This window comes from Eurosta solidaginis, chromosome 1 (assembly GCF_040869045.1).
Source record: "Eurosta solidaginis isolate ZX-2024a chromosome 1, ASM4086904v1, whole genome shotgun sequence".
NCBI classification, from domain to species: Eukaryota; Metazoa; Arthropoda; class Insecta; order Diptera; family Tephritidae; genus Eurosta; species Eurosta solidaginis.
In genome coordinates this window covers 312771512-312786792 of record NC_090319.1, presented here as the reverse complement: position 1 = coordinate 312786792, position 15281 = coordinate 312771512, and the positions used below count along the sequence as shown (strand labels likewise).

At 36.2% G+C, this 15281-nt stretch overlaps 1 protein-coding gene across 1 annotated transcript in view; it reads right to left on the bottom strand.

The window, feature by feature from the left end:
- Positions 1–15281, bottom strand: part of beat-IIb (beaten path IIb) — a 456801-nt gene that overhangs the window by 416896 nt on the left and 24624 nt on the right. The window lies entirely within an intron of this gene.

The window sequence follows — 15281 nt, the reverse complement described above, 5'->3', positions numbered from 1 at the left end:
AAGGACCTACCTAATTATGTTCTAGCTTTTATTATAATATATTACTTAATATAATAATTATTACTTAATGTACGTATTGTTTTCAATAAAACCGTTTATTAAAATTTTCTTTTAATTATTTTATTTTCAAGTTTTTAGTCTTTATTTAATTGCCAATTATTTCTCATTCTATTTAGTTCATTCAGTGATTTATTATTACAAGAACTCTTTCCTGACAATTTGTTACAATCTAAGTCCTCAATACATAATCCTTCCAAAGACTTTACATGACTCAGCGCTACGTATGCTTGTCCCACCTCGAACTCCAAAGTATTTTGATGTCACTTCTACCGGAGTGTATGTAATATTTGTTCCAAATCTGAGCCAAATTGGACAACAAATACGATTTTTTTAAATATTTCGATCCATGCGGCACCTGGCGTCGATTTTTTTTACATATGTCGCTTTCTATTCATATATGTAATATGTGTTCCAAATATGAGCCAAATCGGACAACAAATACGATTTTTGTTAATATCTCGATACTTGCGCCAGCTGGCGGCGATTTTTTTCATATTATTGCATTGTCATCGCGTTCTGAGCTACATATATTCCAAGTTTCAAGCTCGTAGCTTATCGGCAAGTTACTTAAATTTCAATTACAAAATTCTGTTTGCTACACAGAGTCAAGCTAAATAAAACCGTTCAAAAAAAGACATAGCACCGTAAAAATAAAATATAAATAATAAAAACAAACAATACCATAGTCCGGAAAGTACAGAGCAAAATTTCCGTTCTTGTCATATTTGTTTGTTCATCGTGTACTTGTACACAAGGTTAGGTTAAGTTGAGGTGGCTGCCCGAGGGCACACTTAGGCCAGTGATGTTAGCCCCGTTGTGACACCACGAATAAACACCATTACCTTTCCTCTTCGAAACATTTTGAGGACCTGATAAAAGCTGCCAGGTCCTTGACGTCATACTCCACAACCTGGCTCAGATTGTCTAGAAATGGAGCATCCAGAAAGCGCTGCCGTGCTCCGCTTCATGCCGGGAAGTTGCAGATGAGGTGAATCACCGTTTCCTCCTCCTCATCCTCTTTACAACTCCTGCAGCATCGACAATAAGGTGCTCCTAAATTTTCTGCATGCTTATCTTTAAGGCAATGACCAGTTAGTACCCCCAAAGGTGTGGAAATTGTATCCCTACTTAGGTTTTACACGTGACGGGATCATTTTGGATCCCATTTTGGAAAGGTTTTCTTCGATATTCGACACCCCGGTGTTTGTAGGCTTGACAGTGCATTTGTTCTTTTAGTATTAGCTTGCATGTGACCAGGGGCATACCTAAGCGTTCTTGATCAGGAAGATTCTGCCTGTTTATACCTAGTCTAGCGAGTTCATCTGCAATGCAGTTTCCTTCGATGTCCCCGTGTCCAGGGACCCATGTTAGGTGTACATGGTTCTGTTGGGCCATCTCTTGAAGAGATCGGCGACAGTTGCAGCTGTCGCTGAAAATAAATATTTCCTTGTCGACATTGTATGTCCCTATACTAGTTGTGGCTGGCATGATGGCTGAAACTTCTGCCTGGAATACGCTGCAGTGGTCGGGTAGTCAGAAGGAGAGCTGGAGGTCAAGGTCCCTAGAGTATACTCCTCTTCCAACTCTACCGTTTAGCTTGCGGCCGTCTGTGTATATAGAAATGCTGCCGTCAATAGCTGTGTTGGTTTATTATACTAGAATTTCCTGTGGTGTTGCTGTTCCAACACGACAACACCCTTAGGCGTAGGGTTGAAGTTGCCGCCGCGCGATAACAAGCTAGGTCTAACAGAAGGATGTTAAGAATGATCTAAAGAGCTTCGCTAGGCGTTGTTCTTAGAGCACCGCTTTTGCTGATCATGCTGAATCTGGGAACTTTACCCAAAAAGTTTAGGTTTGACGCCTTACTCAATGCTGGTCACCATACGACTATCCCTTACGGCAGTATGGGTTGGATAATCGCGGTATAAATCCATCTGCATATGTTGGGAGTGAGTCCCCATTTTTTGCCAATGGTCCTTTTACACGTATATGATGCAATGTAAGCTTTCTTTTGTCGCTGAATAATGTATCGTTTGGTATATAAGACAAGCTCAACTTCATCGGAATTGACGCTGAGTTCAGATCGGGATGCCCAAGTCACATAAAATTTGAGATAACTTACCTCTATAAGCAATCACTAGATCATCAGCATATGCCACAATCTTCCCGCTCCCTCAACTAGTATCTCTTAGTAGCGAGTTTACCGTTAGGTTCCATTGCATAGGAGAAACACGATAGTATATAATGGCAGAAAAGGATCGAGTTAGATGTAGACTTCTTGAGTTCAAAATTGTCAGCATCGAAAAAAGTTTGATTGAGCTATATCCGTCCGTCCGTCCGTTCAACCGTTAATACGACAACATGAGTAGAAATGTGCATATGTATCTCCACTAAATTTGGTATTCTGGTTAACATTGTCCATTAATACACTAGTACTGAAAATGTACGAAATCGAACGATTATCGAAAATTTTGAAAACATGCGATAATTTAATACCAAAGGCAGATTAAGTGATGAAACTTATACTATGTTCAAACAGAAAAATAAATTGAGGCTATTTCGATTTAAATTGAGTGGTGTTCATACAACTCTATTTAGCTTACATAATAGTAATTTGATAGCTGTTTGGCTCATCTCTACAGTAAGAACATATCTTTGTTGAAACTGTCAAAATGTGCTTGTTGGTATTAGGTGAATGGAATGGAATGAAAACATAAAACTTTGAAATTTTTGTGTGTTGTAAGAAAATGTGGTCAATGTTTTGGTTTCATTTTGATTTTGCCATCTTCTTTTGACAATCCCTACTCCAGTGAAATGAAAGACATAAAATCAGCTGATGAGATGCGCCAACCATATAGTTCAGCCATGCGTAACTGACTTTTAAATATACTCAATATACACACTTTACAATGTTGCATTTGCAGTTTGAAACAATTTATTACACAATTTTTTTTAAATTGGCAATTTATTATTACAATTTATTATATGACAAATTGCGTAATAAATTGCCCAAATAGTATAAATTGCCAATTTGGTGTGTGTTTGAACCTAGTATTAACAAGTCTGTTGACTTTATGACGGAAAATTGAATTTTGTGAAATTTTGAAAAATATCACGCCCACTTTATGGGTATCGAAAATTATAAAAAAATGCGACAATTTAATACCAAAACAGTTTAAGTGATGAAGACTGTGGACTTTATGACGGAAAAAAAAAGAAATTTTGTAAAAGTTTGAAGAGAGGGCTTGGCACCGCCCACAGTTAAAAAAACAAAATTTTAAGTTTTTTTTTTTTTTTTTTGTAATGGAAGAAGGAAACCAGGAAAGTATCGAAAAAGATTCTGACTGAGTTATATCCTTCCGTCCATCCATCCCTTAACACAATAACTTGGGTAAAACTTTAATAACTTAACCCATAATATTGTGGCGAATATTAGCAGTTCTATACATAACTATGCTGCACCTAAATAAATGCACAACAACAATAAAGCAAGCAGCCGCACTTGTGTACCTGAACACATCAACGAAAGCCATTTACACACATACATAGAAGGCGACGAATAATATTTCAAACACATAACAAGCAGCTTAAGGCAAAGAAATTATCTCACATAAAGAGCTAAGAGCTAATAGCATAAGCTAAATAACCAAGCAAGAGGTACAACTGTTCTAGAAGGTAAAACGTCTAGACATTAGGAGAAATATGCGAAGGAGGCAACAGAGAGTACAAAAGCAGCGCAAGCTGAGGAATAACTAATTAATTTGATTAAAACACGCTATATGTGGGTAAGTGAAGTATAATTGTACTACTCACAAAGTAGTCTAAACAAATACCACTTTGCAATACTAAATATTGGAGTTATTTGTGCGACAGTTCAGCGATTCGAAAGTTAGAAGAAGGTGTATAATTATCAGAAGTTTCTTAAAGTCGTTACAATATATTTATGTATGTTGAAAATGTAGAAAGTAAGGCAATTACCATGCCAACTTTTTCGATATCGCAAATTTTGAAAAAATTCGATAATTTAATACCAATACAGATTAAGTGATAAAACTCGACAAACCTGTTGATCTTATGATGGAAAATATGAATTTTGTAAAAGTTTGAAAAAGGGGCGTGGCAACGCCCACATTAGGAAAAAGAAAATTTTAAAGTTTTTCAAACCTCTACTTAAAATGTCATTGTAGGTATCGTGCGGTTGTCCTTGCCATTTCATATACACTTGATGAAAATTACTTAACTGGCGACCACCCACTTTATAAAGCGATATCGAAAACGCGAATAGTAGAAAAATGCGATTAATAATTACCAAAGATCCACAAAGTGATAAAATTTGGTATTTGGCTAGGCAACGCTCACATTCAGAAGAAGAAAATTTTAAAGTTTTTAAGCAACAAATGAAAAGTCATGTTGAATTTTGTCATGGCTTTGTCGTTCGAAAAACACGCCCACATAAATTTTAATTTTTTTCTAATGGAAAGAAAATATTTAGTATCTTTGCGCTATATAACTAGAACTTACTGAAATTTCACTTCAGTAGTGATACTTACTTACTTACTTAAATGGCGCTTAACCGTCTAAACGGTTGTGGCCGTCCGACAAGGCATGCCAGTCGCTCATTCGCTCTGCCAACCGGCGCCAATTGGTCACACCAAGGGAGTATAAATCGGTTTCCAACTGGTTCTTCCAAAGGAGTGGGGGCCGCCCTCTACCTCTGCTTCCATAAGCGGGTTCCGATAGAAACACTTTCTTGGCCGGAGCATTAGTGATACAGTGTAGCAAAAAACAACAGTTAAAAAATTTTGGATAAGGGGGCGTGAACTCGCTCTTTTTTAAGGTCTTTCTCTATAGTGTTATAATTTACTGCCATAATTCGAACAAAAATCGACAAATAGCAACGAAACTTGATATAAGGACTTTGAATAAAAAGCATTAGTAAATTCTTTGTGAAAAGCTTCGTAGCATAGGCCACTTAAAAAAAAAACGTGATATACCTTCGAAAATAAATAGTTAAGTTTTTTATATTTTTCCTACAAATTGCTAGGGTGGGGCCTACTCCGAACAGCATCTGTTAAGGCAGATATGTTCTCACTGAGAAGCTTTACATGGCAGAAATACACTAAGCAGGTTTGCCAAATAGCTGCCGAGTAGCGATCCGCTTAGGAAAAATTTAATACAATTGAAAAAACTTGTTTTTAAATATCTCATGTTGCTTTATCCCAGAATTGAACCCAGGATATTTGGTGTTTTGGCCTGATTACGATACCTCTATAACATAGCGGCTTCCCTTTAAATTATATACTCTTCGAATTGTTCCCAATTGTTTTCACGTTAGTAAAATAATGGTTAGAATATCGCTAACATTTTACGCGCACGCGCACCTTCTTATAAGATGGAAACAAGAAAATTGTATCTGAATTAAATTGAAACATACACGGAAGCAAATGTCTTTAACTTAAGTGCAAATTGTAACTGTTCTTGGCAGACATTTCTTTTTGGATACCTTAACCAATACCAGCGACTGCAAGTCTATGTCCAGTCTAAGTCCAGCGAAATATATAGCTTCTCCAAACCCAATTGTCAACGTCAGCTATCCGTGTGTTTCATTAACAGCCGAGGCTCTGCCGAAATCCTGATGGGGTGGGAGGGCAGTGTGGGTTAGAAGGTCGCATGTGGTCATAACATTTGCATCCGGAAAATGACCATGAACATCGATAACACTCCCCAAGACCTTTGCGGAGTGTCCATATCGCTACAACAACAAGAACGGCAAGTCTGTTTACATTATCCATTCTGTCGCCATTTCAGCCTATCAAACAAAAGAACATATCTTCAAAAGTAACAAAAACAATTTGTCCTTAACTGCAAATAGCAGCTTTTCAAATATCACTCTCAGTCTGATTCATATTTAAGTGTTACTGCTGGAAGAAGGCGGTGCCAGAAATTTAACTTTGCTAAGGCATGATCGAGTTATTTTTCGTTTTCTCTTGATGCGCAGAAAAATGAGAGCCTTTGCCAAAAAATTACTTATACCAAATGTCAACACTCACGTATGCCTGGAAGGAATTAAATAAATATTTTTCATAGGCATACAACGACAATATAGCCTTGACATTTAACAACAACTGTTTGCACTACAAATGGCACAGCTAAAACAGAAAAATTGCATGTGTTATATTTAGCTTACAATAATAACATACTCTTAGCAGAGAAAATGATGTTCAAGTTTGCACATATGATTGCACATACATATATATATGGGGTATTCCATCCCATTTCGACCAATTTTGAACCAGACCTCTTTAGCATTGGCTGAAAGTTTTTCTTCTTTTTTTAGCTTACGAAAGACGTTTTTCAGAATTTTTTAAAATTTTTTCATCCAACTCAAAAACAGTTATGAATTTAAAAAAAAAAACACCATTTTTGTTTTCAAAATGCTATAACTTTTTCAAAAATTGACCGTTTGGGATCTTTTTTTTTTAAAATTTGTTTTTAAATGTACTTTTCGGAAAAAATACAAAAAAAATTTTAAAGTTTTTTTTTTAATTTTTCAGTTTTTCGCGATTTTTCGAATTTCGCCATTTTTTTTTTTTCTCATAAAAAACTTCAATCAATTCTGCAATCATCTCCACTAATCCCGGAATGGGCCGATTTTTTTTATATTTTTTTTTTATTTAATTGAAAAAAAAAATTAAAAAATAAAAAATTTTTTTTATCAATTTTATTTATATAACAAAAAAAAGTAAGAAAATGATTTTTAAGTATTCTTTTCTTTATATATTATGTTTACTGTGTCAATCATTAATCCTGATTATTTTAATCGTAGATTACCATAATATATAAAGAAAAGAATACTTAAAAATCATTTTCTTACATTTTTTTGTTATATAAATAAAATTGATAAAAAAAATTCTTATTTTTGAAAATTTTTTTTTTCAATTAAATAAAAAAAAAAAATATAAAAAAAAATCGATTATTTCCGGGATTAGTGGGCAGAATTGATTGAAGTTTTTTATGAGAAAAAAAAAAGAAATGGCGAAATTCGAAAAATCTCGAAAAACTGAAAAATTAAAAAAAAAACTTTAAAAATTTGTTTTTGTATTTTTCCGAAAAGTGCATTTAAAAATAAATTAAAAAAAAAGATCCCAAACGGTCAATTTTTGAAAAAGTTATAGCATTTTGAAAACAAAAATTGTGTTTTTTTTTTAAATTATAACTTTTTGAGTTGGATGAAAAAATTTGAAAAAATTCTGAAAAACGTCTTTCGTAAGCTAGAAAAAGAAGAAAAACTTTCAGCCAATTCTAAAGGGGTCGGGTTCAAAATTGGTCGAAATGGGATGGAATACCCCATATGTACATACATATGTACTTATGTCTCACTCATAATTCAGAAGTGCGAAAAAAGAAATATCCATAAGCCATTGTACATATTCGCAGAAGCTCTGTTTTTCAAGTTATACTACGCCTTACATATTTAAATCTGTATGACGCTTTTAAGCAAACCAGTGTGCTGCCTTAATATGTACATAGTTACATATGTACATAGGCAAATATATATGTATATAAACCAGGAGTATGTTGTAGTTAAACCACAATACAGCTGGCATGATTTCAAAATCTAACTAGAAATTTGTCAGATTTTCATACGGCAGCAACCAGTCTTGCTACGACCTGTATGTAAACTGACCTCAAGACGATAGCGATAATGTGAAGGACTCCTTCTGTGAGCAAAAATAACAAGAAAGAAAATTTTCCAGCGATATATGCCCAACTTGTGCTGTTATATATATAAAGGATACATGTAAAGAAAAACGTCACGAAGTGCTGTTAAAAGTGAAATATTTTATCAAAACTGCCAAACGGCTTTCCCGCTTTTCATGAAATTTTCAATGAACATAGGTCTCAATAACGAAACTGTTTGTGAGAAGAAAAAAATTGCTTAGAGTTATGCAAGAAAGGAGTTGCAGGGCTTTAAAAATCTACAGAAACACACACACACACACCAATAACACCGCGTTGATTTCCTTGCTGTGTTGCTTCTTTCTCCTAGAGAAAGAGAAAAGCAGATGGTGGAGTGAAAAAAAGGACATGGAAAAGGGGGATAGAGGGTAGGGAAATGTACGAGGTAAAAACTTCACAAAGGTTATGCAGATAGACCAAAGTTAGGGCAGAACACCGTCTGCCGGGTCTGCTAGTACATTAAAAAACAATATTCTTAACAAATTTCGTTTAAGTCGCTTGCTTTTTTTCGACTTTGATATTTCAAATTTTGCGAAAAACTTTAGATTAAAGCGAGTGGATCTTGACTAATTTTGTGATGGTTAAAATCTAAGCAACTTAAAAAAATATGTGCGTGGTAATGAACGAATTTCGCTCACATCTAAATATAATACTAAGAACCTTAATTCTGCAAAATTGCCTAGTGATAACATCTGCTTCTAATTTCCGGCTTACAAAACTTTAAAATTTTCTCCAATTAAATGTAGTGCCATGCCAGTTTTCCGAAATTTTACAACTGAAGTGAAATATTAGTATAATTTAGTTACACGTCGCAAGGGTGTTGAACTTTTTGCCACTATTAGAGCTTGAACACATATTTTTTTTAAGTCGGCGTGGTCGCCAACCGATTTTCGTAATTTAGCAAGGTTCATATTTAATAGCAAAGTCAACCTCAATGCCAAATCGTCAATGGCTTTTGATCAAAAGCTAGTAAAATTTTAGTATTTCTTCTTCTAAATGTAATTGGTGCCACGCCCATATTCCAGAATTTTACCAAGTTTCCATTTTAGTCATAAAGTCAACGAACATATCCACCGATACCATTTCTTCTAAATATGTATGCATATAAAAGTTAGAACAATGCCTAGAGCATGACACAATATGATAACTTCTTAACTTAAAAATTTTCTTTTTCTAAATGTAGGCGAAGCCACGACCATTTTTTATTATTACTTTTATATTAAGTCCCTTTCATGTTTGTCACCACATTTCCATACGAATTTTTGACCCACGAAAAAGCCTTTTTCGGTAACTTCCCGTTGAGCTAGATACTTGATACTTAGAACATAGTTCAGATCTGGGAGGCATTCCAATGCAAGTGAGAAAAAATACGCTATGTGGCACACGGATCGAGATATACAGAAAATTAGTTTTAAAATGGAAATTTTGCGATCGACTTTTAACTAACTTCTCGGTGATCCAGAGACACGAAACTTAGCGCATAATTTGCGAGTCGGTGGCACTACAATTTGTGTAAAACAAAATTCCTCCAGGTGGCAGACGAATCGAGATAAACGAAAATCCCTAAAAAAACGCAGGGAATCCTGCGATCGATTTTTAAGTAACTTCACGGACTCGAAACTTGGGCCATGAGTCAGAGACCGGTGACAATAAAATATTTTATCAAAAAAGTTTCCCTAGTGGCGCATGGTTCGAGAAATTAGGAAAATTAGTTTTGATTTGGGAATTTTCTATCCATTTTTAACTAATTTCCCGGTGACCTAGAGACTTGAAACTTGGCACACGGTTCGTTGCTAGGCGACAATACAATTTGCAGAAAACAAAATTCCGCTAGGTGGCGCGATAATTGAGAGAAGTACAAATCCTTGAAAAACGAGGGCAATCTTGCAATCGATTTTTGAGTAATTTTCCGGTGAGATGGAGATATGAAACTAGAGCCGTAAGTCAGAACCCGTTGACAAAGATATATTTTATCAAAAAAAATTCGCTAGGTGGCGCACGGATCAAAATATTAGGAAAATTTATTTTGATTTGGGAATCTTTCAATCCATTTTTAACTAACTTCCCGGTTACCCAGAGACTTGTAGCTTAGCACACAGTTCGAGACGCGGTGCCAATACAAATTGTAGAAAATAAAGTTCCGCTAGGTGGCGTGCTAATTAAGATAACTACAAATCCATGATAAAGGAGGGGAATCTTGATATAGATTTTTGAGTAACTTGCCGGTGAGCTACAGACTTTAAACTTGGGCCGTGGGTCAGAACCCGGTGACAATGCAACATTTGATTAAAAAAATTCAGCTAGGTGGCGCCTGGATTGGGATATTTAGAAAACTAGTTTTAAATTGGAAACTTGCAATCGATTTTACTAACTTCCTGGATATCTAGAGATTTGAAACGTGAAATATAATTTAAAACTCGGTGACAGTGCAATGTTTGATCAAAAAATTTGAGCTACCTAACGCAAAACTATTTAGAATATTGGGCTATACTTTCATGGCTAGCCTCCTAAATGTTGCAGGCGTTGTAGAATTCCACTTCGTTGAAGGCCCAACTCAATGCACGTCCTTGCATACTTTTAGGCGTACACGACTTTCACCACGATTCTTTTAGACTTTTAGGCGTATGCGAATTTCACCACGATTTTCAGCTGTGCAAATTAAGTAGCTGACAAACGAGGTGGAATTCTCTGGTTATGATGCGAGGTGGAACTCTATTGTTTTCGCCAGTGTTGTCAGCGAAAATTTCACTAATTCTCTTAAATCTTGCTTTTTTGAACAAATAAATAAATATAAGATATTTCACTTAGGAATTACTTAAATTACTAATCAAAGTTGCAATTGCCACTTTGTAAGCAGTACTAAAAAATTGAAAATAAAAAGATGATAAAAAAATTTTAGGGACTACCTTTATATAAATGGACCAAAAAATAGAAGGCAATTTTTCCTTTAATACAGAAATAGTCTTGTTGAATTTTGACTAAAAAACTTTAACAATAGCTCCTGTAAAAAAATTGTGGGATTTAAAATTATAAAGGTAGAGCGTGTGTTTAAATTTTAAATAATCAATTAGTTAATCCTAAGTTGAAAGATTGCGCTCCACCTTTATAGTTTTAAATCTCAAAATTCTTTTACAAGAGCTATTGTTAAAGTTTTTTAGTCAAAATTCAACAGGACTATATATGTATTAAAGGAAAAATTCCCTCCTAATTTTTGTCCATTTATATAAAGGTAGTCCTTAAAATTTTTTTATCAACTTTTTATTGAATTTTTGATTTCTTAGCATTAAGTCGACACTCAAATAAAGCTTCATCAGTTTTTTCACCTTTGGTAATGAGTTTTCGAATTTTTTCCATTTTTTGATATCGAAAAAGTGGGCGTGGTTAACATGCGATTTCGCCCATTTTCAACACAGCTTTATTCTGCACCCTGGTATGCTAGTATACCGAATTTCGTAGGGATATCGAGATTCTTACTCAAGTTATTGTGTTAGCGGACGGACAGAGGGACGGTTATGGCAAAATATTATTTTTTTTTTGATGCTGATGATTTTGATATATGAAAGTCTATATCTATATCGATTCCTTTATTTAAATACGTACCGCCGTTATCCAATCAAAGTTGTCATATCATTGTGTACAAGTATACATGGGTCATAAAAACGTACAGCCGTTACCCCCGTCATCCCTGCAATTACGCTTTTCAATGCAATATCTTCCCATTGGAATCCGCCGCGTCTCAAAATATTGTCCACTGATGTGGAGTTTTGTGCTTAAAACTATCTATCATAGTTACATACCATCCCGTTTTGTGGTCATAGAGACAGGACTCTAGAAGTGTGCTCCCTGCTAGATGGAAATATTGCAATGTTAATTCTTTTATTAAGATAGCGATCAAATATTTTAAATTCTGTTCCACTGTGGTCAGTTTGATGCTCTCTGACCGTTAAGTGGATCTAAACATTCGTAGCTCCATTCCTACATCCTACAAACCCCCTCTGTATATGGCATGGGAGGGAAGTGGAACAAGAAAATATAGTGCTACGATGAGCTTAAATGGATGTAAGCCAATATTGATTTGAGAAGCAAGAGCTCTACGCTATGAAACTATACAATAATTCTTAGCTTACCCTGCTTAAGGATTCTCGAAACTTCGAAAACATTTTCCCGCCGATGCATTTGCAGCATTCCAATAGCGTCGATATTTTGCTTCATTGTGCTAAGATGCTTTTTATATTTCCCTGGTAAGGCATGCCTACCACAATATATGGCTAAAATGTATAGACGTGATATCCGAATGTTCGAGAGGTCGATAAGTTCTTCTTGCGACGTTCAAGATAATATTAGAAAAATGGGACCATTCGTAACTTTCACATCTAATATATAAAATTCTTCTGTCACGGCGTTAGAGGCTTAACTCCTCCGAAACGGCTGAACCGATTCTCATGAAATTTTGTGAGCATATTGGATAGGTCTGAGAATCGGCAAACGTCTACCTTTTTTTCGCTGCGCGCCTAGGGTCTTGACATCAAAACGTGGACCCGGGTACCCCTATAATGTGCTTATTCAATATGGATATCAAATGAAGGCTGTTGATGAGTGCTATAGTACAGGATAATCTTCATAAAACTGGGAGGTTAGGGTGTCGAGATATAGCCGAAAACGTGGACCCGGGTACCCCTAGAATGTGTTTATACAATATGAATATCAAATGAAAGTTGTTGATGAGTGCTATAGCACAGGATAATCTTCATAAAACTGGGAGGCTAGGGTCTCGAGATATAGCCCAAAACGTGGACCCGGGTACCCCTAGAATGTGTTTATACAATATGGATATCAAATGAAACCTGTTGATCAGTGCTATAGTACAGGATAATTTTCATACAACTGAGAGGTTAGGGTATCGAGATATAGCCGAAAACGTGGACCCGGGTACCCCTAGAATGTGTTTATACAATATGAATATCAAATGAAAGTTGTTGATGAGTGCTATAGCACAGGATAATCTTCATAAAACTGGGAGGCTAGGGTCTCGAGATATAGCCCAAAACGTGGACCCGGGTACCCCTAGAATGTGTTTATACAATATGGATATCAAATGAAACCTGTTGATCAGTGCTATAGTACAGGATAATTTTCATACAACTGGGAGGCTAGGGTCTCGAGATATAGCCCAAAGCGTGGACCCGGGTACCCCTAGAATGTGTTTATACAATATGGATATCAAATGAAAGTTGTTGATGAGTGCTATAGCACAGGATAATTTTCATACAACTGGGAGGCTAGGGTCTCGAGATATAGCCCAAAACGTGGACCCGGGTACCTCTAGAATGTGTTTATATAATATGGATATCAAATGCAAACTGTTGATGAGTGCTATAGTACAGGATAATCTTCATACAACTGGGAGGTTAGGGTATCCAGATATAGCCCAAAACGCTGACCCGGGTACCCCTAGAATGTGTTTATACAATATGGATATCAAATGAATGTTGTTGATGAGTGCTATAGCACAGGATAATTTGCATACAACTGGGAGGCTAGGGTCCCGAGATATAGCCCAAAACGTGGACCCGGGTACCCCTAGAATGTGTTTATACAATATGGATATCAAATGAAAATTGTTTATGAGTGCTAAAGTACAGGATAATTTTCGTACCCCTGGGTGAATAGGGTCTCTAGATATAAGCCAAAACGTGGACCCTGGTACCCCTAGAATGCGTTTATACAATATGGATAACAAATGAAAGCTGTTGATGAGTGCTATAGTACAGGATAATCTTCATACAACTGGGAGGCTAGGGTCTCAAGATATAGCCCAAAACGTGGACCCGGGTACCCCTAGAATGTGTTTATACAATATGGATATCAAATGAAAGTCGTTGATGAGTGCTAAAGTACAGGATAATTTTCGTACCCCTGGGTGAATAGGGTCTCTAGATATAGGCCAAAACGTGGACCCTGGTACCCCTAGAATGTGTTTATACAATATGGATAACAGATGAAAGCTGTTGATGAGTGCTATAATACAGGATAATCTTCATACAACTGGGAGGTTAGGGTCTCGAGATATAGCCCAAAACGTGGACCCGGGTACCCCTTGAATGTATTTATACAATATGGATATCAAATGAAAGTTGTTTATGAGTGCTATAGCACATGATAATTTTCATACAACTGGGAGGCTAGGTTCTCGAGATATAGCCCAAAACGTGGACCCGGGTACCCCTAGAATGTGTTTATACAATATGGATATCAAATGAAAGTCGTTGATGAGTGCTAAAGTACAGGATAATTTTCGTACCCCTGGGTGAATAGGGTCTCTAGATATAGGCCAAAACGTGGACCCTGGTACCCCTAGAATGTGTTTATACAATATGGATAACAGATGAAAGCTGTTGATGAGTGCTATAATACAGGATAATCTTCATACAACTGGGAGGTTAGGGTCTCGAGATATAGCCCAAAACGTGGACCCGGGTACCCCTTGAATGTATTTATACAATATGGATATCAAATGAAAGTTGTTGATGAGTGCTATAGCACATGATAATTTTCATACAACTGGGAGGCTAGGGTCTCGAGATATAGCCCAAAACGTGGACCCGGGTACCCCTAGAATGTGTTTATACAATATGGATATCAAATGAAAGTTGTTTATGAGTGCTAAAGTACAGGACAATTTTCATACCCCTGGGTGACTAGGGTCTGTAGATATATAGCCAAACGTGGGCCCGTGAACGCCTAGATAATGGTTTTACATTGTGGGTATCAAATTGAAGCTGTTGATGAGTTCTTTAGTACAGGGTTATTTTCATATCTATTGGTAACTATGACCTCGAGATATAAGCCAAAACGTGGATCAGGGTAACACTAGGATGTGTTTTTACATTATGGGTACCAAATTGAAGCTGTTGATGTGTGCTTTAGTACAGGGTGAGTTTTATGCCGCTGGGTGACTAGGATCTGGAGAGGTAGGCCAAAACGTGGACCCGAATACACCTAGAAAATGTTTTTCATTATGGGTATCAAATTGAATCTGTTGTTGTATGCTTTAGTACAGAGTAAGTTTTACACCGCTGAGTGAGATATAGGCCAAAACATTGACCCGGATACCCCTAGAATCATATGAATATCAAATGAAAGCTGTTGCTGAGGGCTCTAAAGTTCATTTTGATATTCGATTTCGTCGCATCATCTGAAAAAACTGATAAATATCGATGCGAAGCCGAAATAAAGACAAGAGTTTATAATACCCACATACCTATTTACATACGTCCTATTCGATTTTCCTGAAATTTCGTATATAAATTTGCCTATATTAGTATTTTCGATGCTTTTTCCAAGAAGTATAACAGAGATCGACTGGGACTGCGATTAGGACTAGGACTGGGACTGAGACTGAGACTCGGAGTGGGACTGGGACTGAGACTCGGAATGGGACTGGAACAAAATACATACCACCCTCTGGGACTGGCAATAAG